At 36.2% G+C, this 25,702-nt stretch overlaps 1 long non-coding RNA gene across 1 annotated transcript in view; it reads right to left on the reverse strand.

Moving 5' to 3' along the window:
* Positions 1-7,919: 7,919 nt before the first annotated feature.
* The window catches only part of LOC128317613 (uncharacterized), an 81,637-nt gene continuing 63,854 nt past the window's right edge, over positions 7,920-25,702 (reverse strand). Inside the window, exon 3 of the long non-coding RNA XR_008301141.1 lies at positions 7,920-7,997. This is a non-coding gene — a long non-coding RNA (uncharacterized LOC128317613). The remainder of the gene's footprint in view (positions 7,998-25,702) is intronic.

Here is a 25,702-nt window from a genome sequence, read left to right on the forward strand (position 1 = left end):
TAATTGTGTATGTACATACTGGGATTAGCATATGCAAATGATAATAACATGTGGGTTTGCATATGAAGCCCTTATCCCCTCTTATCTAGTTGGCCAACAAAAACCAAATGCTCTGGAACTGAATTTTCTATTATTTTGTATTTTATTCATGCATATTCCAATACATATTTGCATAAATGGTCCAAGAGCAAACACATTTCATATGTAAGTAAGTCAACAATCAGTGCAGTGACAGATGTTTTAGGGAAACCTTATTCTGAATTGTTCAAGGGTCCGTTTTTTTTTTTGGAACAACATATGCATGCTGGAGTTAAATTACATTTCAGATCATTCCCTGTACAGTCAGAGAATGGGAAATTATCCAATTTCCCAGTGCAATTTAGGATTAATCATATTCTGGTTTTGTAGTTTGACTCCATTAACATGGAAATTGAGTGCTTTTGAACATGCTGCATAGGCAAGTTTATTTTCCCCCACAACACAATGGAGCCATCAGGAATAAGTCTGTTTGGAGAACAGTTACACTTACATGCACTTATTCTTATTCTTATTCTTAAACTTATTCGTCCTTGTTAGGTTAAATGTGAATGTATCATTTCCAGCTGTGAATAGTTCTACATGCAATATTATAATGTATCTTTATTTTCATGTCGTGAGATAATTTTATTAGATAAAGATAGCCTTTAATCCGTCCCAAGCATGTCCATCCTTAGGGTTTTCATTATATAAAAAGAGATTTGTTTAAAATATAACTTTAGCTTTTTTTTTTAAGCAGCCTGTGCTGGGAATGTGAACACAACTAAATGCACAAATGTCAGTTTCATTATGCATTTAATTTAAATCTCAGCAGGATTCAGCCTAAAACCAGGGAAATGAGCTTTGCCACAGAGATACTTGCAAATCAAGGCAAATGGAAATGTAGTTTTTGTCTTTATATCCAAAAAATTATATAATTTTGTGATGACTCACTGTGTCAGACTTAACTTAAGGGTACATCCTTTTTGGGTGAACCATATACAGTAATAAATTGTGTTTTTTTCTTCATAAATGAAGAAAAAAATTTAAGGGCCTCATTAATCATCATCATATTAATATGTTGTGAAGTGGACAGCCGGATACAAGTGCAGGTTTTCTGGTTTTATTAAATCCAATGCTGCAGACAAACAAAAGGCCTACTCAGAAATGTGAGGCAGGCAAACAGGCATAAACAAGACAAGGTTAAATCAGTAAACATGAAGCAGACTCCAGTCAAAACACTAATCAAAACAGGCAGTTAACAAACGCTTGAAATTGCCACATACATACATAATGCTGGAGCAAGACTTCGTAAAGTAACACTGAGAGTCTGGGTTATTTAAAGGGGGTAGTGCGGTGCCATTAGTAATTAGGCGACTTTGAGCTGCGATAGGAATTGACTGGAGGTCATGTGATAAGGTTGTGTGCTGAGGATCATGGGAGTTTTAGCTCTGTAAGGAAACGGTTTTATTTAAAATTCCTGCTGCATAGCTACATGCAATGAAATATAAATGTGCTGTTCATTGATATTTGCAAAAATACATTCATATAGGTTCACTAGGAAACAAGTTAGTAAAGTACGTTAATATTAATCACCATAATCATTCTGAGTAGCAGGAGGTGATCTGACTTGAAGCTCATGTAGTGATGGTGAAAAAAAAGGCCATGTTAAAAATGTATGATGGCATACCTTGATAAGTTAAAAAAAAATCAGTGGGATTCAAGCATCCTTTGGAAATAGTGCCCCGTTCTTTGCGCTATGTCTGTACGACCTACGGCTTGGTCTGTACAACTCATTTTAGCTGTGAAAAATAATTAAAATACTAACAATAATCCTAAACAAGATCACTTGTGCTTGTCACCCCTAATAACCCTTTCGATTTACAGATCTTTAGTCGAAAAAAACATTTAAAATCTTAAAATCCTGATACTCCGAAATGTGTACATCAGTGCTTATCCATATACAAGTTTTTATGCCTATTAAAAGAACCTCAAAACTGATGCCAAAGGAAAGATAATACTAGGATAAACATAGTACAATGCCAATGTTGGCACTCTTGTAGTACATGTTTGTAGCTTTGCTGATGCATTTAGAACAAGTCACAATTGCGAAAACCCTTTTAGGCAATCCTTTTTTTTATTACGATAATGTAACTGGGACAAAATTAAAATCACAACTCGACTTCTCATGCCCAGAGCCCCTGAGATAGACTTCCGATCCACTGTAATCCTGACCAGGATAAAGTGTTTACTGAAGATGGATGAATGAATTCAGTGAAATGAATGAAACAATGAAACAATAAAGAATAAAAAGTCCTTTATCTGTATTTTGCATGCTTCCTGGCTTTTTTGCCCCCAGACTATAATTCTCAGAGGTACATTCACATAGTGAATGCTGAACAAAATTCAGTCTGAAAAGACTATATCAAATAAAGAGCAGTGAGAAATCCTTGAGCATGAAGTCCCAGTATGGTGAAATAAAGAGCAGCCTCAGTGGGTCATCACCACCTGGCAGAGAGACATTTAATTTTCCACTAGCGCTGTGCAGTGGAAAAGCAGCAAAGATTATTTAGTGACAGAAAAAGTGTTTTTTGATGAACAACTGTTCCTTGAAATTGTGTAGTGTGAGGCATTAGAATGGCTGGCATTTCCCAAGATAGCTCTCTTTTTTATGATTAGCATGTAGAGATAGCTAACAAATTAAAAGTCAAACAAAGTCTTAGTAAGGTGTTCTTGCTGACAGTCTGATCATATCCTGCATTGGCATTCTCAGCCAGCTGAAGAACAGTTCTGTTACACGTAGCACTAATGCACTAGCATCGCGCTCATTCAATGTGTGCTTTCGACCACAATTTCCAACCCCACTTTTTGATCACTTTTCTATAGATCTAAATACAGATGTCACTTTAGTCACTGCTCCTACTGAAACACAGGACATTTGAGCAGTCGTTGTGACTGAAGCCGGATAATGAACCCTCTTTCAAAGTCACTTCAATCTTCTCCTCATGCTTTCTTGATCCAAAATGAATCTGCTTGGCATCTTTCATGGAGGTATGGTGTTATAGGTGTTGTCTTTTACACCAGAATAATGCTTCAGTCAAATGAAAAGGGCAGAAAGATAAGGCTGGAGACAGGATCTTCACAGTAGATGAATTTTATTTGCAGAAGTTCTTCAGATGGAGAAATATGGGAGTGTAGTCGGAGTCCTGTTTCACCCTTGTCACGCTACTTGTCTCCCTTCCTGTTTAGCTAAATGTGTTAAAGCCTACCTAATATATAACAAGTTTTTAGGTCATTTATTCGATAACACGTTCAGAGAGGCTTAACTTATTTTATGATAAAAGGGTCTTCACATGACCATGTGTGCCACTTATCTATCTCCTTACGGAAATTCTATCCACTTATCTTAGGGTGTGACATATCAGGTCAGAACACCCTTGTAGAGAATACACTCAAATATAATAAAAATCAGCATACAGAGAATAAAACAGATTGTATGGATAAGAGAAAGTAAAGGAAAATCCGATAATTCCACATAGGAAAATGTGGTTTGATGCAGCCCAACAGGAAGTGGAGTTACTGTTACCATCCTGAAGTTTCCCATAAAAGCACACAAAGTGTTTTATTCCTCTTTATCCCGTAGCGTATTTGTTCTATTAAAGAATGACACATTGAACTCTTTATCCATTTAAAATTACATTTAATTTTGGGGAATGTCCATAATACAAATTAGTTCCTGTTATCACTTATAGAAGCTATAAACAAGTCTTCCCTCACCAGCCTTTTTTTTTTTTCTTTCTTTAAGATAAGAAGACAAAACAAACAACACAGCTTGTCATGGAAAATTTAAAATAGCGTTGCCTTCCCACAATACTTTATTTCTTTATTTCAAACTACGCACAGCTTTAAAAGCTGATAAGGTACCTTGCAGTACAAACCTTCAAACTCATCCGGTAGTGAAATGGATTCTCGATGCGCCAAGCAAAGGAACTGTTTCTTATCTTTATTTTTGTCTCACAGACCATAACACAGATATTTTCCCTAAGGCAAATGTATGGTTATCAGATCTGGCTCCTCCTAATAGAAATATTGACTGGGAAACAGTGTGGGACAAACATCTACGAATCCTGACCATCAGTTCATCCATTTTAAAATTATCCACAGAGCATATTTAATCACACAAATACAACACGCCATGTGCTTATCACTGCACCATTTCTGTCATTTTTGTGGGTCAGGGAACCTGGACACATTCATGCACATGCTTTGGGACTGTCCAGATGTACAACATTTTTGGAATATGGTGCTAAATGTTCTGTACAATGTCATAAGGATACGTTTTCCTAAAGATCCTGTTTGATCTAGATGTGCGATGGGGTGGGTGGGGTGGATGGAGTGGGTGGGGAACTAAAATATGTTTTTTTCTCGTGTGATTGTATGCTTTCTTGAAAAAAAAAATGTTGAATTACAAAAATGAAATAAAATAGCTTTACGTCTGACAGATACAAAGTGCTGATACTGGAGACTCCTTCCAAAAATAAAAATCTCCTCACAGAAATAACTACCATATCAACAACTGCACGTTTTTATCCAGTTTACATGCATCGTCTGCCAGTCAGGGTCCGGTGATTCTGTGTAAGTACAAAGTACTCAAACCAGAGGTTAGCTAGAAAAGGTTTCTCCAGTGCTAAATCTCTTCTTGATCTGAGACACATACTCCTATTTGACCTTCTCAGCATTCACTGATATATAGATACAGCACAGCAGATTGTTTTTTAGTTGACTCAAAATTTCATAATCTGATTTGTTTATTGTTCACAGCCTTTTCCTTTATAAATCATCACTTAGATAACAGCACTGTTCACTGGATGGTAGAGATAGGATTCCTCAAAGGACTTCTTAAAAGCCATTAAAATAGATAAATGCAAATCTTGTCACATACCAGTCTAAAATAAAATCAGGATAATCATCAGGGCATGGAGACTAACTGATTTTTAAATGTGAGAAGACAGACTTGATTTCCTTAAAGGGACAGAATCTTATAACGGATCCTTCTTGTCAGATTTACTACTCTGAATGGGTAGTCATTATGTATTAAAATAATAATAATAATACAGCATCCTTTACTATGCCATTCTGTTCCAAAGCCTATTCCAAACCATTCAACTGAGTCTTTTGCAAAAGGTTATTTATTAATAATTATTTTTTTAGATTGACCCATTTATTCCAAGCGCATATACGTCCTTATAATACAGAGATGTTGAATTCTCAAATCTGATTTGTCAGAGGGCGGGAAGATGGCTCTGTTGGCAAAGGGGTTACTGAAGATGAATGAATGAATGAATGAATGAATGAATGATTGGTCAGAAAATGTTGATTAATTCTGTGTAACAGCAGCTTGGACTGTAGTTCCGGCTTCAAGGGAAATCACATGTTTTTATTAACGCACTCAGTCTACTAATTGTTTTATCATTTCTTCTCTGATACGGTGAAGTTTTCTATGAGATGTTTATTTAGTATGTTAGAAAGGAGTCTCCAGTGTCAGCACTTTGTGAAAATCAGAAAGCTGTAACTTTTCCGTCATGGAAAAGCTATGCATGCAAGTTTTTTTTTCCCTCTAATTAATTTTAAGAGAGGCTGATGAGGGGATGACTGTTTATAGCTGCTATAGCTGCTATAAGTGATAACAGAGACATCAATAAACATAACTATAAATGGACAAAATGTACAATGTGTCATTCTTTAATTAATAAAAACTGTAATCACTGGCAAATTGCTGTGGTATAAGAGGAATAAAACATATACACTTTTTGGGTCAGGCCACATAACATCACCCCACCACTGATTATTTTCCTATAGCAGCATGCCACTTACATATTACATGGAGAATATAAAAGGCGCATGTCTATATTTTACCTCTGTGTTTTGGGGAAAAAAAATCTTTCAGTATAAGCTTAAGCCTCTGAAGTGCTCTGTATGATGCCAATAACACTAGCTCTTTTAGTTCAATCTATTGCAAAATCAAAGGTGCATTATTATGGTGGAATTACATTGCAAATGTAACCTAATGCACTGATCCAACACACAGTGAAAACTAGACACACTATTACACTACATTCCAAAGGCAAAATTAAATGACACTACAGCTGGATACCAATCTAACAGATGTATCTGCTTGACCAAATTGCATCATTTGGTTTCAAAGCAAAACAATTTATCTCTTTCAGAGGCAGCCAAATAAAAAAAATCAAAAAAACAAATAAATTAAAATCCAGGACTCCATAAGGCCTTGACTAGAGTGTACTTATCTCAGCATAGATCAAGCTGTCACTATCAGTTTAGAAGACATATTTGGCAAACCAAAACTCAATTTCATCACCAGAGGCAAGATGCTCCTTTTGTAATCAATCAGACTATAGTAGGGATGCAAAGTAGGACAATTCCCCAAAAGCTTAACTATTTTAGTATGCTTAATCTGTGTAATATTAACAAGAAACAAAGAATATATTACCTATATCATACAATAGATTTATGTATATGTATTTATGTGTATTCTTCAGGGCGATTCTACAATTGAGGCGCCATTTTTGTCCCACTGATATTACATTTACAAATACCTATTTTTCAATGTTACAAAAATATGTTACATTTACAGATACATAAGTTACAATGTTGATTATTTGCCTGTAACAGTGAGTTCCTCTTACACAACAGCAATTTGTGTTTTTTTAATTTATTAATGAACAGTACATTACGTTTAATATTGAGATATATCCATGAAATGAGTTAGTTCCTGTTTTCATTTGCATGATAATTAATTGCTTGGTAACTAGCTAGCATAATAAAGTAATGTACAGTACATGGCAACAACGACTCACTCTTGAAGTAGAAAACTGTCTGTCTTATAAGCAGTTTTTTTTTAATTGTATTTATTTGGAGATGTAAAAACAAAAGTGTGACAGATTGAGATGCCTTCAAGTTCTGTCCCTGAAAAGTACAGTTAGGTTAACTAGCTAATAAAATATAAGAAACAGCTCTTCAGGTAATTACGGCTATTCAACCAAAAATAAATTTAATTAAAACAGTAAACACAAATTTTTGGTTCATAAGCTCAAAACTTACCCAGTCTGTGGGAAAATAACAAAACCTAATCTCTCACACAGAGAAACCTATTAGCACAAGCTCCATTAAAAAATAAATAGAATAACAATTCATAAATCATTTTTGCCTGCAAGACAGAACCCTTATGCCCAAACAATCAGCTTTCCAATTCTGCCCTTCTGTATTAGTTTCATGCTTCCCAATAACCCAATAAGCTTTAAAAATATTGTGCAAATGTATTTTCTGAAAATAGTTTTTCATTTCTTTGCATTCTTTAAAGACAAATGGCACAGCAAAAGACTATTTGTACAAGTAATTGGGGTTTAATCCCAAATATATTTCACTCTTTTCATCCAGGTGATCAGTGCTTTGAATGTACCACATTATTCAGAAACATAATTCAAACATACACCACATACGCATTGAAATATTAATAACATACCAGATCCTTTTCAGTATAGAAGTATGAGAAGAACTGACATGTCTGACCTCAACTACAAAGATCTTTTCATCATCCATATTCATGTGTCTCATCACTAATATAAAATGCATTGATTGTTGCCTAACACGATAGCCATATATTATAGTGCCAACTATGTAACGAATCTAAATATGTATGAAGGTCAGTGTCATAAGTCATTCTATAATATTTTCTTTTTTTTTTGGCAATCTAAATTAGACCAATATTAGACTAATATTTAATTTTCGAGAGCTCACACTAAATATGTTAAACAAGATACAGCTGTTTTCATTTCAAATCTACCTGTGTCCAATTATATGCTTGCACAATAAATATCACTCACTTTATGAGGCCTCACAGCTATCACTGCAGATCAGATCAATCTTGCTGTCATGAAGACCAAAGAACTGCCCCAGTAGCTCTGAAATGAAGTTGTAAGGAGGAAAAAAGATGGAGGTTATAAAAAGAGCAACAAAGCTTTGAAGCTTCCTAGAACCACTGTGAAATCCATTATAACAAAGCAGTGAAATATATGATGCAACCTAGACAGTACCAGGATCAGGCCAAACTGAGTGCTCAGGCAAGAAGGGCAATTGTTAGAGAAGTGTCCAAGAGTCCAGCTACAACACTGAAGGGGTTATAGAGCTCACTGGCTGAAATAGGAGAACCTGTGCAGACAGCAACAACATCATCAGCTCTATGGGATAGTGGCTAGAAGGAAGCCAGTTCTGAGAAAGGCCAAATCTGAGAGCTTTTGGAAAAAGATTTTGTGAGATTAAATTTGAGTAATTTGGTCTAAAGCCAAAGCATAATGTTTGGCACAAACCAAATACAGCCCAACACCCAGGTAATGCCATTCCTGTGATCCAGCACGTTGGTGGTAGCATCATTTTTTTTTCAGCAGGAGGAACTGGAAAGCTTGTTGCCATCACAGTCAACATGTATGAAGCCAAATATAAGCAAATTGTTGAGAAGAACCTGCTCCAGTCAGCCAGACATCTGCATTTAGGGTGAAATAGATGTTTCAACAGGACAATGAGCTGAAGCACAGAGGAGGTGAATTCACACTGAGGAGGTGAATGCTTAATAATTAATCTGTTTTTAGATTTTTTTAATTTTCTATTAATTCTGAGTACATTTAAATAATTTATTTAATATTATTTCTGTAGAGAGTCAGAATCTCATTTTGATATGCTTAAATGTGTTGCTGCAATACAGTAAAAAGAGAAATAATAATTGGGAGTGAATAATTTTGGAGGTGCTGTATCTAACCACAGCTATTGATATCTGATCAACTTCAGGAGATTAAAAAATAATTGATTTCTCAAGCTTAGAAAAAAATGCACATATTAACCCAATTCTTCATCTGTTACACTGGCTGCCTGTTCCGTTTTGTATACATGAGCTGTTTCTGTTGACTTTCAAAACCCAGCATGACTGTGCGTCCTCTTATTTAGCAGCACTTCATTTTTGCTCTCCTGCACGTACATTCTTCTGGTAATGTACTCTTTGTGCTTTGCGCTCTTTGACTTCACACTATTCACCTTGGAGGCTAGGATGCTCAGTGTGTATCTCTACCTAAAGAAAGAGAAAAGTCTGCGGGTATTTCAGGTTTGTCCTTCTACTGGGTACAAACTTGGTAATGGGACTACTTCAAATGCCAACCAATATCCTTTTAACCTCGAACGGCCATTAGCCAGCTAAACTAGGTCAGTGTAATTTTGTCCCAAAGTGGCAAAAAAAGTGTCCTTATAGTGCAGGAAAGAGAAACAGAATGATGGTTTCAAGTGCCAGAGTCTGCCGACAATTTTCGGTAATTGCATCTCAATTTCCGGAAGGATTTTTATTTGAGATTTTATTTGTGTGAACACATTAAGGACAATATGCTGTTTCCCCCTTTTTTTCTCTTTTATTTGTAGCACTTTGCTTTTAAGCTTTGATTTGAATTATGAATATGCTTTGCGTGTCTTAGAAATTTGGCCAAGAAGAGTCAGGAGCCTGGAATGATCTTGAGATTCTCTATGTTTATTTGCACGCTTGGAGTATATTCAGGAAGAAAGTTCAGAAATCCTAGTCATTAAGAATATGAAATGTATTAAAAAGAATGAAAATAAAATTTTAGCAAACACTCAGGGGCAAATAAGTTCAAAAACAGCAATTATGGCAAATTTGATCTAATCCATGTCTAATCCATTTTCTGTGAACGCTTATCATTCACATTCATTCATTTGGCAGATCTAAAGAAACTTCTAGGTTAGGCAGAATCCAATCCAAGCATTAATCTAACAGTCCTGGGATTCCCAACTCCCAACCCTGTGCTCACTAGCAGAACCCTAACCACTGATCTTCCACTACCCTGCTGCTATGCTATTAATAATAAAGATAAAAAATAAATAAATCATTTAAATCCTGCATTAGCTTTGCTTTTAGATCAGAATACTATAAGGCACAGAACATCGAAATTCTGGTTAATCTATATGCATCCTTTTTCAAACATGGTGCAACATGTGATCTTGCTTTTACATGTGTATACAGTACATCATGTTTATACATGTTTAGACATGGTGCATTTAATAATTTAGAATTCCCAGGCTGACGCAGGTTGCTGCAAGTCAGTGATTCTGAGCCTGTTGTTCTGCCAACACAGAATTAAAAAAAAACAAACAAAAAAAAAAACATGACACACCACTAACCACTAAAACAGAGGTCAACAATTACATTTGACTTAGACCAAATAACTGTTTGGACCAGGCACCACCTGGCAACCTGTTATCCAGCGAGAGAAAAATTGTGGCAGGAAAACATACGCAGTAATGATAACATAATGTAGTAATGATGAAACGCAGTGAAAGTAAATCCTTGTCTTTACACATGTACAAGGAGAAGATTTATTTAAAAATTTAACTCTATTTAAATTGATATAAAAAAGCCAGTGATGCTTAATACATTTTAGGCAAAACATCAGACTAAGGTGGTCATTTTATGAAGTGCAGATAGAGATGCCTTTGAGTACCAATTCAGTACCAATTCCTCCTCACATACATTCTCCTTGCTGTATTTCAGACACTACATCACTCATCATTTTCCATTAAATACATATTCATAGTATTTTTGGCTGTCCACATGTATGCTTTCACTCTGGTTCTACTCTAATGATCACCTACGCTCTTGCACACACACACACACACACAGAATGAGAGTGTATTGCCTATTTGTAGTCATACATTTTAGTAAGTCTGGTGGTTCGATAATATTCAATACTTTGAATACACCTTTTTTCAGATTCAACATCATTTTGATGTAACTGGAAAAATGTGATGGTGGATTGGATGTAACCTACAGAACAGCTGAGGTGACATGGTTGTTATTTTTTATTATAGCACGGTGTTTAATTTTCTATAACAGCAGTTTATTTAACATTCATAGAAGGAGTCTTTACAGAGAACTTTGCTTTTCTTCTGCTTATTAACTTCAACAGACAGAAAAAAGAGAGATGATGGGTGAACAAATCTATAGCTTCTAAAAAAGAGAGAGAATGATGAGTGAACAAATATGTAACTATAAGGTATGCGATAACAGGAATTAACTTATCTTGTGGAAGTTCCATATCATTAAACGGAACTATAAATGGGTAAAAAGCATTCAGTTGTTTGTTAATCAATTCAAAATTGTAATTATTGGTAAATCATATTACAACACTCTAGCATGGATTATTTTCCTATAGCAGCAAGCTGTTTTTATTAGGTGTGTTCATGAATCAGTACATTAAAGCCATAAGCTTCTCTAGGAAATTCTTGCAACTATTGTATTTTAAAATGACTGACACATAGAGGTCAATTGAATTCAAACATTGTGGCTGCACAAACCTAATCATGGAGATGACTGATACTTCAATGATGCATAAATACATACTGGAGTCACTGTTATTGGCCACAGATATACCATTAACCCATGCCACCTTAAACAAATTCTCAAAGCAAATAAACTTTTTTGCTCATTCCGGCCAAAAAATTATGCAACAAACCAGACTCGGGAAAGGAGTGAAGATCCATGTGTAGAGGTTTTTATTAAATAAATAGTGTCCAAATGCGTGGTCTTAAAAACTGTAATCATTCAAAAGACCAAATCAGGTAGGGATAATCTAAAAGACTAGTCAAAACAGAGAATAGCAAAAAGTATATATATATATATATATATATATATATATATATATATATATATATATATATATATATAAACACAGACAAGGCAGGTAGAATAGCAATGGCTCAGAACTTAAAAGACTAGGTAATAGTGGAAAGACTTTGAAGAGACATAATGGTAACTGGGTTCTCGACCAGTAAGTGCTAATGGAACGGGAACCAGAAATAAAACAGCAGAACTAGAACTCTGTAGATAGCAACCTCTGCTGATGGGGTGGGGTATTGTCCCAAACTGTGGTGCCATATTAATGGGAGGCTATGTATTAATTCTGACGTTCCACAACATGTTAAATTGTGGATTCTGCAAAATCTTGCCACTATTACCTAGTCATATAATACCAAGTTAAGATACCAGAGTTGTAGCCACAACATAATTCATGGCTATGAAATACTTAATATGTGACCTTGATATTTAAATTTTGGCAATGCAGTGTTAAAAAATAACTATCATGTCATCTCACTGGCTCCCTAGGGCCCAGAGAAAACAGGCCACCATTTAATGATCCCAACACATAACATTAAGCATGATCAACAGTGTTTATGAAGGCACACTAACAGCAGCCCACTCACATTCAGAATAAATCCTGATCTTGTTTAGATGAACACAGAGCGAGTGCCTTGGCTGGAACTGATGACAAGCCCACACAGAGTCAACTCTTGTTCCAACTGTTTTCAGTCTTTCTTTATATTTTGCCTTTTATACAAGTCTGATTTGACAAGATCAGCTCACACAGGAAGGTTGTGGAAAATGAGAGCAACACTGTGATCTGTGATGGCTGGATTCTTGTCAGTAGCAGCCAAAAACTGTTCAAAGTGAGATCACTGAATTTTTAAGCCAAAATCTTGTCTGTTTTCAGGCTATCATAGATGAGCCATGATAACAAATCTGGTCAGGCAGACTCTTCAAAGGATTTTGAGGGGGAATAAAAAGGCAAGTATGGAGGGTTTTTTTTTACACAAAGCTGAAATGCTTGTCAAAAGGCCTGTTTGGACAAGAGGAACATTATGTGCATGCATTTGGAATGAATTTAATTTGTATATCACTTTCAACAATAGACATTGTCACAAAGCAGTATTGCAGAAATCTGGATGTAGATTTTGATCTCTAATACGCAAGCTAGAAGAGATAGTGGCAAAGTAAAACTCCCTCAGATGAAATGAGGAAGAAACCTTGAGAAGAACCAAGACTCAAAATGGAACCCATCCTCTTCTGGGTGACACCAGAGAGTGTGATTATACACTACATGGCCAAAAGTTGGACATCTCACCATCATACCCATATGAGGGCCTTCTCTAAACTGTTGCCACAAAGGTAGAAGTACACAATTGTATAGAATGCCTTTGTATGCTGTAGCATTACAATTTCTCTTCACTGGAACTACTGTAATATGCCCAAACCTGTCCCAGCATGACAATGCCCCTGTGCACAAAGCGAAGTCCATAAAGAAATGGTTTGCCAACATAAAGTGAAATAACTCAACTGGCCTGCACAAAGACCTCACTAATGCTCTTGTGGCTGAATGGGCAAATCCCCAAAGCCTATTCCAAAATGTAGTGGAAAGCCTTCCAGAAGAGTGGAGGTTATTATAAGAACAAAGAGAGGACTACATCTGGAATGGGATGTTCAACAAGTGCATATGGGTGTGATGGTCAGGTGTCCACTTACTTTTGACCATATCATGTAAATCATTTCTCTTTTACAACTGTATACTATAAAGTCGAACAGTACTAAGTGTTATGAAAGGATGTTCAATATTTAGTACTGTCAATTCCAAAACAAGTCCAAGACCAGGGCTAGGCAAGATCTAGTCAAGACCGGGTCTTAAAGGGGTCAAGGCCAAGTCAAGATTGAGTCCAAATGAAAGCCAGACAGAGTCAAATTCAAGACTCAAAACCATCAAATCCTTTCAAGGCCAAGACTGTACTTCAACAAGTTGGCTTCATTTGTGCATTATGCCATTTATTAGGCTATGCTTTCTAGAAGAAGAAATTATTGCTTGTCAAACTTTGTGCATGTGAAAAGTTCAAGACCAAACCATATTTAGTGAAACCAGTGCCCAAGACTGAGATAAGACCAGCTGCCAATGCCAGTAGGTCAGAGACAAGTCCAAGTCAGTACAGAAAACATCTTGAGATTGTACTTGAGTCGTACAGATAAAAGTCTACTGTATCCAAATGAGATTAACAACAGAAACAAGCGTGAGACTTGGATGTAAACTGTTTTTGGGAAGTGCAAATCTTTAGGGTATTCACATGGGACCATTCACAGCAGCAGAAGTTGAGTCAGAAGAGCAGAAGCTCCAAGCAAAAGTAGAAAATGCTCTACTATATTGGAGAGCTTTGGATGCTATTTATTAAATACTAGCGGCTCTGCATTTTCCGAGTTTTTCAGAGGTAGAAAGTTTTTCAATTTTCCCTCTCAGCAAAACTTTTACACACAATAGACGTTGGACCTCTGAATAGATCAATAGAGTCTAGTGATCTCCATCTCCTCACACTGCTTTGCTTTGTCAGGCCTCTGCACAGATGTTTTGAAAAGAAAAGGACCCCCTGCACACCCATTTCACCCCAACACAAACACCATTTCCCCTACTGGAGGCAATGACAGAGAAGAGGACAGTAGGAGGTTTGGAGATCAATATGAACAATTCTGCTCATCCCCTCCATGCCATGATATTTAGGAGCACCTTTGTCACCTCATGGAAGCACTACTGGGGAGCTTTTCTGCCTTTCTGCTATCAGGTTACACAATGTTTCCTCTTAGCATGCTGCTCTGCACTGTGCTTCTCACAACATATAGAAGGACAGAGGATCAATATGAAAAGAATTATTATCCACTTCACTCAACACATCACTCAAATCCTTGCTCGTATTTTTCTTTTTAATTTTGTACAAATGGGAATCTTTCTTCATAGTAAAGCCATAACCTTACATCCCACACACACTGAATATGAATATGGAATATGGTTTCCATGTGCATTTCTAAATCTACCCTGAATTATACACTTAGTAATTATACACTCTGGAAATCATGTGGGACTCCGGTTGAAGTCATTGTTTGGTTGTGGTTTTAACAACCAAAAAAGGTTCTTCCAATGTTATTGCATTCCCTTTTTAAGTTTAAAGTTAAATTTATTTATTTATGTTTTGTCAGGTTTTGGGGGAGCGGAGTTAGGGGGTTGTGGTGATTAATGTGTTTTTGTCATTGCTAATGTGTTTGTGTCATTGCTAGTTCCTACTCACTAGCTCATTCTTCCCATGGACATTCCACAACATTGAACATGACTAAAAAAGGTTAAAAAGTATGACATGGCAAATAAACACTTCAGGACATGCTGTTATTATAAAACAATCAGGTTGGGGATGCTAACAGTAACTCATGTCAGACTGCATCATACCACCCCGTTGTTCTTTATTTTCCTAAAACAGCCATCCCCTTTGCGTTTTATTCCTTACTTATACTAAATTGTCACTTTTCTTGTAGAAAGCAGATCGGAAAGCGACTACTTGGGATTGGGAATTTTTCAGCTTTGTCCACAATTCCACTGTCTCTACTGTAATTTTTTTTTTCAAAGAAATTAAAACACAGAAGCAAAGATAATCCTGAATATTTCTTACAGAACCATGTCTGCAGTGGTTCTGTAACTGAAAAGCTGTGTTACATATGAGTGGAGTTTAATTTGATTAAACCTCTCTTCCATTGCTATGATCATTCTCTGAACATTCATGCATCCCCCTATTGTAAAATTCTGTCTGAAAGTCTGAAAATGCCTAGAATCATGGTTGCTTTTGTGCTAACACACATTCATATTGATTATTTCACATCTCACATTCATATTGATCTCCATATAGGTTCTACATGGTTTAATTAAAGGAAACATTTCCATATGGTGCTCAACCTTGAATACTGGCTCTTCACTTGTGACTGATGTGTAATGAACGAGGTTCCCCTGGGCACGTTCTTGTGGGAATAGAGAGACTAATGTCTGCCTTCAGCATGACCTTTGGCAGGCTGTTTGCGCCAGTTGTTTACCTGCGGTTTCTGCTCTCAAACCCAATTTGTGAACATGTCTAAACAACACCAATGGTGCTTTAGGGCTCTAACACAGAACATCGTAAATATGCTATACTATATCTTTGGGATATTTTAGTGGATCCAGTGTGGTTATTTCATAACCTGGAGTACCTGTTGACCTGCTGATTGCAGCAATTCCTGATCGGGGACTTTAAACCCACTTAAGGTGTGACCCAGCCATAACAAATACAGAAACCAATGCATTTTGCGCAGGAGATATTTCACAGTGTATTGCTCACAAATATGTCAGATTTTCAATGCTCTCACAATTGCTAATATCACACTGTGTGCAAGCAGGAAAAATGGGGGCCATGTACATGTCTGGAGATATATATATATATATATATATATATATATATATATATATATATATATATATATATATATATATATATATATGATCGCAGATAATAGGAATGTTCCTGTTTGCTGGCTCAGCAGTGCTGAAGGATGAGGAATATTACATGTACCAAAATGTGTACACTATGATTTTCAGTGCACATTCAGATGGATATTCAGACTATTCAGATGGATAGTCACTGCAAATAAAGGGAGGACTCTGATATTAATATCAGCATATAGATGAAAGAATGCAAGCATAAAGGACACCCTGAATCTGAAAGTTTCCTTTTCACAGTCCAGACATTTGCCCAGAATGACTGTATTTTGAACAATGGTCAGTTTATATACACTACTGTTCAAAAGTTTGGAATCACTTAGAAATTGCCTTGTTTTTGAAAGAAAAACACTGTTTTTTTTCTAATTAAAACAACATTATATTGATCAGAAATCAGTCAAAATCAGTGTAGACATTGTTAATGTTGTAATGACTATAGCTGGAAACAGCTGATTATTTGGAATATCTACATAAACATACAAAGGCCCATTTTCAGCAACCTTCACTCCTGGCACATTGTATTAGATAATCTTGTCATGTTAAAAGACTAATTTTGTTAGCACAGCTGAAAATCGTTGTGCTGTTTAAGGAAGCGAAAACCGGCCTTTTCTGGGCTACTTGAGTATCTGGAGCATCAGCATTTGTGGGTTCCTTTATGGTCAGAATGGCCAGAAATAAAGAGCCTTCTTCAAAATCTTGTCAGTCTATTGTTGTTTTGAGAAATGAAGGCTATTCCATGTGAGAAATTGCCAAGAAATTGAAGGTGTGTACTATTCCCTGCACAGAACAGCGCAAGCTGGCTCTAACCAGGATAGAAAAAGAAGTGGGAAGCCCTGGGACACAACTGTGCAGAAGGATAAATACATCAGAGTCTCTAGTTTGAGAGACAGACGTCTCACAGGTCCTCAGTTAGCTTTATTAAATAGTACCCACAAAACACCAGTATCATCTTCAGTAGTGAAGTGGAGACTCCAGGATACTGGCCTTCTAGGCAGAGTTTCAAAGAAAAAGCCATATCTGTGACTAATGCCATCTGTCAAGCATGGTGGAGGAAATGTGATGGTCAGCTTTGGTGCTGGTAAAGTGGGAAATTTGTACAGAGTAAAAGGAATTTTGATCAAGGGTGGTTATCACTCCATTTTGCAATGCAATGCCATACTCTCTGGCTAGCATTTGATTGGAGCGAATTTCATCCCACAACAGGACAATGAACCAAAGCACTGCTCCAAATTATGCAAAACCTACTTAGGGAAGAAGCAGTCAGCTGGTATTCTGTCGGTAATGGATTGGCCAGTGCAATCACCAGATCTCAACCCTGTTGTGGGAGCAGCTTTACTGAATGGTACAAAAAAAAGTGCCCCTCAACTCAATCCAACTTGTAGGAGGTGCTTGAGGAAGCATGGAACTGATGCAAATTACCTCAGCAAACTGACAGCTAGAATGCCAAAGGTCTGCAAGGCTGTAATTGCTGCAAATGGTGAATTCTTTAATGAAAGCAAAGTTTGAAGCACAGATTATTATTTCAAACAGAAATCATTCTTTCTAACCTGGTCAATGCCGTGACTATATTTTCTAGTCATTTTGCAACTTGAATTTGATGAATAATGGAAAATGTGAAATGTTCTAAGTGATTCCAAACTTTTGAATCGTAACGTATAGTATCATGAAGGGACCCACTGCCATACAGTATGTTGTTGTAAATCTTATTGACTGGACAACTGAAACAACCATTTTTTAATTTCTTTCTTTAATAAAGCCATGTGACCCACATGCCATCCTGGTTGCTAAGACAACCAGAAAGATGGGCTGCAACCAGCTGGTGTGGCTCCGAGCAGAGCCTGCTGTGATCAAGCGATAATGCCTTTCATTAAGCACAGCTCCCGCGACTGCTTCATAATGTTCACCAGACCAGGTGTTCCAGCCGCTGCCTGCATGGACAAATAAAAAAACTGCTTGGGCACATTATCGGTGATCAATTTTGGCCGAGACGTGTGCTCTGCATTTTAAAATAAGTTGGTTTAGGTAGATCAAGCTCAATCATTAACACATTTTTTCCCCAAAAGCTTTTATTACTGAATGCACAATTTCTGGTAAAGGTTTGGAAAATGGGACAGCTCAAGAAGGAACACTGATCCAGTCTCCTTTTGTGAAAACCTGCCTGATTTGCATAAGTGAAGACATTACATTGGATAAGTTCCTCCAAATCCTAAGTATATATACAAGTCTTTCATCACAAGGCTCCACGTTCTAAAGATCAGCTAATTGACAGGTACTGTATGCTCATCATCCCTTGATATCCCGTGTGTTCCTTCAACAAAGCCTTCAGACGAATCAGGACCCAAGCTGTCGTTATCAGAAATATATCTCTTTTGAAGCTCTGCTCCAGGCCTGTCTTGTCTGACAGCGGTGGAATACAGTCAAACGCAGAGCTTTCATTGCTATGTTTTTGTATTTCTCTCCGGATTGGAGCTGTCACCTGTGATTGATATGCGCTGGGAACAAAGTGGCTGTTGCTGTTTTAAGGTATGGCTTCAGTTTGCAGAGTAGTTCCAGGAGGTGAAGGGACAGTCAATCTATTATGCAGGTCCTTTACTGAATACAAGCCATTCATCATTCTGTGACACTATCAAAACATAATGTCTTCACTACTCAGAACATTCAGGTACATGCCCTTATTCATAGGCAAAAAAAAAAAAAAAAAAGTAGGATGCTGTCTGGATAGGATTTTCACACTTATCACACTTATTGTCATTGAGTTTATCTAAAAACTTATTTAGAAAAAGTCACAAGGTTTAGCTTGAAGACGAGCAAAGCAATTTTGTAGACAAGACAAATATACACATGGGATATCTATTAATCATTGAAGACGGGCTTACTATTGAGTTCATTGCTCAGACAGGAAAATATTTCCATAAATCTTTTATGTGGCACTAGAGCTGCTTTTGCAGATTTGTCAGAAAGCCATTCCATGTTTGACATCAGCACAGGGATCTATCTACAGAAAGGATTGCCAACAGAGGTTAATGCAGTGGTGGTTCAGTTCAGTGGTTAACCCTTTAGATTCTCACTAGCAAGCCCAGAATCACATTTCTTGTGAGCTCATTACTACATACCTTTATCCATTGGTTTCAGTGTAGCTGCTAAATTGCTCATATTCATAAACTGAAACTTTAAAGGGGTTAAGGTCTCCCAAAAATTGGTAAGGTAATTACACAAAAAAGTAAGGAATAAAACAAGATGGGGCGTGCTCAGTGACAAGATGAGGGCCCGATGTGTTAATATTACCACCCCAAGTTGATTAATTTCCTGTAACAGCAAATCCCAAAGTGTTTTATTTCTCTTATTTCTCCCACAGCAATTTGCCAACATTAACATTTTATTATTAAAGAACAGTATGACATTCATTTCTAGTCACATTTAATGTTGTGGAGTTTTTGTGAAGCAATTTGCATGTTATCAAGAGACCCGAAAGTCCATTGTCCTGAAGACATTCCTGTGTTGGAAAACTTAAATTAGATCTTTATCTCTGATCTGCACATTCTAATGAATCCCCCTAAAAGGGGATAAAAACAACAACAACAACAAAAAAAACCCCAAACATTTTATAAAGTTCAGGGTGACTTCAACATAGTGTAATAGTTACCATAAGGTTGTGAGTTTAAATCCCAGAGTGCCACAGAGAGATCTCTAACCCTCAACTTTTCAACTATAGGCTTGTATTCAGCCTCACATTCAGGTCTTTGAAGCTGTCAGGTAAATAAATAAATACATTCTGCAGCAGACTTTTTAAATTAATGTTAGAGCTAAGGGTGGAATAATCAGAAAAGTGTAAGGAATGATAAATCTACAGCACAAAACCATCATGCCGGCCGACAAAGTACTAGAATGTCATTTAATAAACGTCAAATAGACTTATCACTCTTATCCTCCAGCAGTTGATCAAAACAGTGAAAAATTTCCTTTTTTTAAAAAAAAAAATATTCCTTCCTTTTGCAATAGCCTGTCCTGATTTAAAAAAGGAATAAAACACAACCAGGCATGCTATTATGGGAAAATAATGAACAATGGGGTGGCGTGATATGACCCAACATGAAACAGAGTTACTGTTACACTCTAAAGTTTATTATTTTCCTATAACAGCACATCCTGAAGTGTTTTATTCCATTTATACCAGAGAAGTTTGCTAGCGATTAATACAATTTTATTCATTAAATAATGACATCATACTTTTATCCAGTTATACTTGCATTTAATGTTATAGAACATCTGTGAAACAGGTTAGTTCTTGTTATTACTTATAGTAATAGCCGCTATAAACAGTCATTCCCTCATCAGTCTTTCTTTCTCTTGAAGTTAATAAGACACAAAAATGCAGCTTGTCTTGCTACCATAAGAAATCGGGGAATCCTGCAATAATATTTAATCTTAGTCTTGCATCCACCATACAAGTTTGTGTGTATGTAAGCTTCTACTATTAAAAAAAAGGTTATGAATTAGAACAAGTGCATATAATATAAACCTTTGATTGTGATTGGAACTATTGCCAGAGGTGCTGTTTCAGGAAATTATTTAAAACTTTCTGACCAATCATATTTGAGAATTCAACAGCGACATCGTGTTGTGACATCATTATTTGTACCAGTATCTATTAGCATAATATTAATGGTGTAATAACTGCAGATTTCCTTATCACAGTACACTATTATATCAGCACACCACTTCTTAGAAACTGGGCTTTTACCTGCTGATGATGCAATGACAGAAAGGTCTATCAATTGAAAAAAATAATAATATAGAGAGAAACCAAACCAGACTGCCATGGGGATCCAAAGGAGAAAGTGTTATATTTACTGCACGAGTGATTGACAGTGGCATGTCTCTAAGTTGTAGTGGTGATATAGTGTTGCTTTATGGCTGGATTCAAAATCTAATACTCTGAAGGCTAATGCCACTGTCAATGTGATTTTTCAAAAAAGATGGGGACGTGCTTCCGTGTGAAGTGTCTCTTTCTTAGGGGCAAGAAGTACCTGCTTTCGCATGCTAATGTGCTCACCTGGGGACTCATGAGCTCTTAAATAGACCTTTTCTTGCACCTCTAGATGGTAAAAACAGGTGGTATTTGAAATCCTCCAAGAGTCTGTAGGGGATCATCTCATTCCTCTTACTTAATTTCTTCAGAAGTTACAATAATTACATCTGAACTGCTCCTTATTATTTATAAACTAGGCTCCTCTGGAAAGACCTGACTACTTAATTACAGTAATGCCACTTCATGTTAAGACCACAGAAAGATTAACCGCAATGCAACACAAAGGGGTTGAGATTTGTATACAGCAAAATATGATAAACATTGGATAAACAATAGAATTCTTTGACAATATATTTCAGTAAAACTTGACATTAAGGTTCCCTTTACTGACATTAGTCAATATAAATCACAAACATTAGCATTAATACACTGTCAGTAACATTACATAACTAACAATTATATCAATTGGTGGGTTTTTAAAATAATCAACTATAGCCAAATAATGAAACGTGCAATGTTCATACCATTACTGTATAAGTAAAGTTAAATCCACAATAACCAACATGAACAATGCGTATTAATGAAGTTAAGTGGAAAAATTCAGAACTGAAGGAAGTGAATAATAATATTTACACCCTAAGACCAAAGCTCAGTATGTTATCAACGTTTATAAACATGCTATAATTTAATTTTTGCTCATTTATGTGCATTTATTTTTTTAAATGGATTGAATAAACAGTAAAAGAAGGTATATTTAATTCAAATTTATAACAAACATCAATTAATACACGTGTTAACATACTTTGTCAACATGATGTATGGTTAGATAAATGCAGATAAACTTGCAGATAAATCAAATTCTAGATTTTTTTTCTGAAATCAATAAAGTATAAACTAGTAACTATTCAGTGCTTATCTGGTCACTTGGTCTATAATGTTCTGTGTTAAAAGCTAAGATAACTCACCTAGCTGAGCTCCTCTAAATTTATGCAGCTTAGGCTAACTACTGTATAAATGTTACTGTTCAAAGCTACATAACACTTCTGAATTTTTTTTTTTTTTTACATGCGAGTAACACCATTATTGGTTAATAATGTAAGTAATCAAGTAAGATTGTTGGTGTACAGCAGTCATGCCACAGATTCTCAACTGGATTGAGGTCTGGGCTTTGACTAGGCCATTCCAAGACATATAAATGTTCCTTTTAAACCACTCCATTGTAGCTTTAGCAGTATGTCTTGGAAGGTGAACCTCTGTCCCAGTCTCGAATCTCTGACAGACTGAAATAGGTTTTCCTCAAGAAAAGTGCCGTCCATCTTCCCTTCAATCCTGACCAGCTTTCCAGTCCCTGCCAATGAAAAACATCCCCACAGCATGATGCTGCCACCACTCTGCTTCACTGTGGAAATGTTGGGAAGTGTTGTGATGGGAAGTGATGGGAAGTTTGGGTTTGCACCACACAGCGTTTCCCATGATGGCCAAAAACTTCAATTTTAGTCTTATCTCAGAGAACCTTCTTCCATGTGTTTGGGGAGTCTGCCACATGCTGTTTGTCGAACTCCAAACGAGTTTTCTTATTTTTTTTCATTAAGCAGTGGCTTTTTCTGGCCACTCTTCCATAAAGCCCCACTGTGTACGGCTTAAAGTGGCCTATGAACAGATACTCCCATCGCCACTGTGGATCTTTGCAGCTCCTTCAGTGTTCCCTTTGGTGTCTTTGTTGAATCTCTGATTAATGCCCTCCTTGCCTGGTCTGTGAGTTTTGGTGGGTGGCCTTCTCTTGTCAGGTTTGTAGTGGTGCCATATTCTTTCCATTTTGTTATAATGGATTAAATGTTGCTCTGTGCGATATTCAGAGTTTGGGATATTTTTTTATAACCCAACCCTCATCTATACTTCTCCACAACTTTGTCTCTGACCTGTTTGGTGAGCTCCTCGATCTTCATGTTACCTGCTTAGTGGTGTTGCAGACTGAGGGGCCATTCAGAACAGGTGTATTTATACTGACATTGTGTGACAGATCATGTGACACTTTGATTGCACACAGGTGGACCTTAATCAACTAATTATGTGACTTCTGAACTTAATTGGTTGGACCAGATCTTATGTAGGGGTGTCACAGAAAAGCGGGTAAATACATATGCACTCAAAACTTTTCAGATTTTATTATTTTTTTAAAACAAGGTTTTTTTTTTTTCATTCTACTTCAACAATTTGGACTATTTTATTAGGTCCATTACATAAAATCCAAATAAAAATCCATTTTAATTCCAGGTAGTAATGCAACAAAACAGGCAAAACACCAATGGGGTGAATACTTTTGCAAGGCACTGTAAGTTGGTTAAATTTAAGTAGATGAATACATGGGACTTAGTATACTTATTACTTAATATACTTATTACTTCGTATTACATTATTTCCTTTAACGGTAATTGAATTCATGTCTGCTCTATAATAATGTAATGCTGTATGTAATATTTACATTAAATAATGTAATACTACAATAACACAATGTACTAATGTAATTTAAATGTCACAAACAAGATATATACATGTCATTTGAGCCCCAATACTAAACCCATAACCTACATTTAATCCAATCAATAATGTTTATAACACCCAGTAGAGTATTTGGATGTGAAGGGTTGTGAGCTAAAGTTACTAAGGCACTGCCCTTTCCTTGATATCATTTCTGCATCTTTGTCCTTTATAGTTTCAGTAGAAATTAAGTAAATTGAAAACTTCCTTTTGTCTGACACTTGTAATGAACAACCCTATAGTTTCACCATTATTCCATGATTCTCCATTGCCCTCTAGAGAATAAGCATATACTATAGTGGAAACTGCTCTTATAAACTGATCTTATAAATCCCACATTTCACAGCAATATACAATTACTTACTTCAGGCTTTTTCATCATGACAAATGAAGCAGGGAGCAAAAACCAGCACAAAAGTGTTGAGAGAAATCACAACAGGGAAACCGGATCATTTACTCTCCTTTTAAAGTGGCAGCCATGTTAACACACTTACAATTGAATCTCCTATTCTCCTATTGCTCCCAACTGAAAGCCTCGTTGTACATTTTTGAACAGTAAACTGAAACATGGTCTCACATTTGCAAATTAATAAATCATTCCATATAATGGATTCAATCTGGAAGAACTTGTGGGATTTATGATCATTTTGAACTACTTCCTTTCCAGCATTCCTCTTTTACCTGGCATTTTCAGTACAAAGGGGTGACAAACTAACATGACAGACAGTACAGGTAAATCACACTGATATACTCCCAAGTATATTTTGTATTTTAATTTGTATTCCATGTCATTGCTGGATAACACTTTACATTAACTAATATTATTTATTGCATTAGTTTGAACATTATCTTCAACAAACTTCAATAAGCTTAACAAAGTAACAAAGTAAGTCTTCATGTAAAGTCTTCATGACAGAGGAGTTTATGCTTTGTGGTTTCTCTGTAACCTGACATACGAAAAAATTGAGGCTGGTGAACGAACGACTGTTTATGGTTGCAATAACATAAGTGACAAAACGGATGTTCCATAACATTAAATGTAACTATAAATGGATAAAAAAACATGACATGTCATTCATATATAAATTAAAATTGTAATTATTGGCAAATTGCTGCAGTATGAAAGGAACATAACACTTTGGGAGGTGCTGTTATTGGAAAATAATCAACTTAACAGTAACAGTAACTCCTCTTCATGTCAGGCTGCATCACACCACCTCATCATTGATTATTTTACTGAGAATGGCCCACCACCCAAATAATATGAGCTCAGTGGTGGTACTGTGGTGATCCCTGTTCTCTGTTGTGTCATATATCATACACCACATCAAATGTAGTGCACCTAAACTGATGTAATGACTTAAGAAATTTAATGAGTCAATTTATATGAAAAAGTTACATTTAATTTGAATGGTATATACCACTCGTTGTTTTCCTCCTGTGGTGGTTCTTACATTAGTACAGTATCGAGTTTTCTTATGAATCCCATTTAATAATAAGGGTATTGCACCTTTTTTGTCACAGAAGTTATTACAATACAGTGAATGTACTTAACCAGCACAAAAGCACAATGAGCTATTATTGCCACTAACCTACTGGCACAAAACCTACTGCCTCCATATTTAGTTGCAGGATATGAAATCCTTCATTTTCTACATCTTAGTAACAATCTACCCCAAAATGTTACTCAATATCTATGTGTGTAATAAAACACAATGCGCTCACATAGATACCATCCTATCAGCTTGGTATATAGGTTATAGAAAAAGTAATATTCGCATAAGCCTGCAGTTGAAAAGGTATTGTGATGCAAATGCTGAATAAATTTATTAGGGTTTATCTAGGAGTCACTGACGATTCAAGCAGAACAGGTAATAATGTAGGC

This window comes from Pangasianodon hypophthalmus, chromosome 27, assembly GCF_027358585.1.
Source record: "Pangasianodon hypophthalmus isolate fPanHyp1 chromosome 27, fPanHyp1.pri, whole genome shotgun sequence".
In the NCBI taxonomy this organism is placed as follows: Eukaryota; Metazoa; Chordata; class Actinopteri; order Siluriformes; family Pangasiidae; genus Pangasianodon; species Pangasianodon hypophthalmus.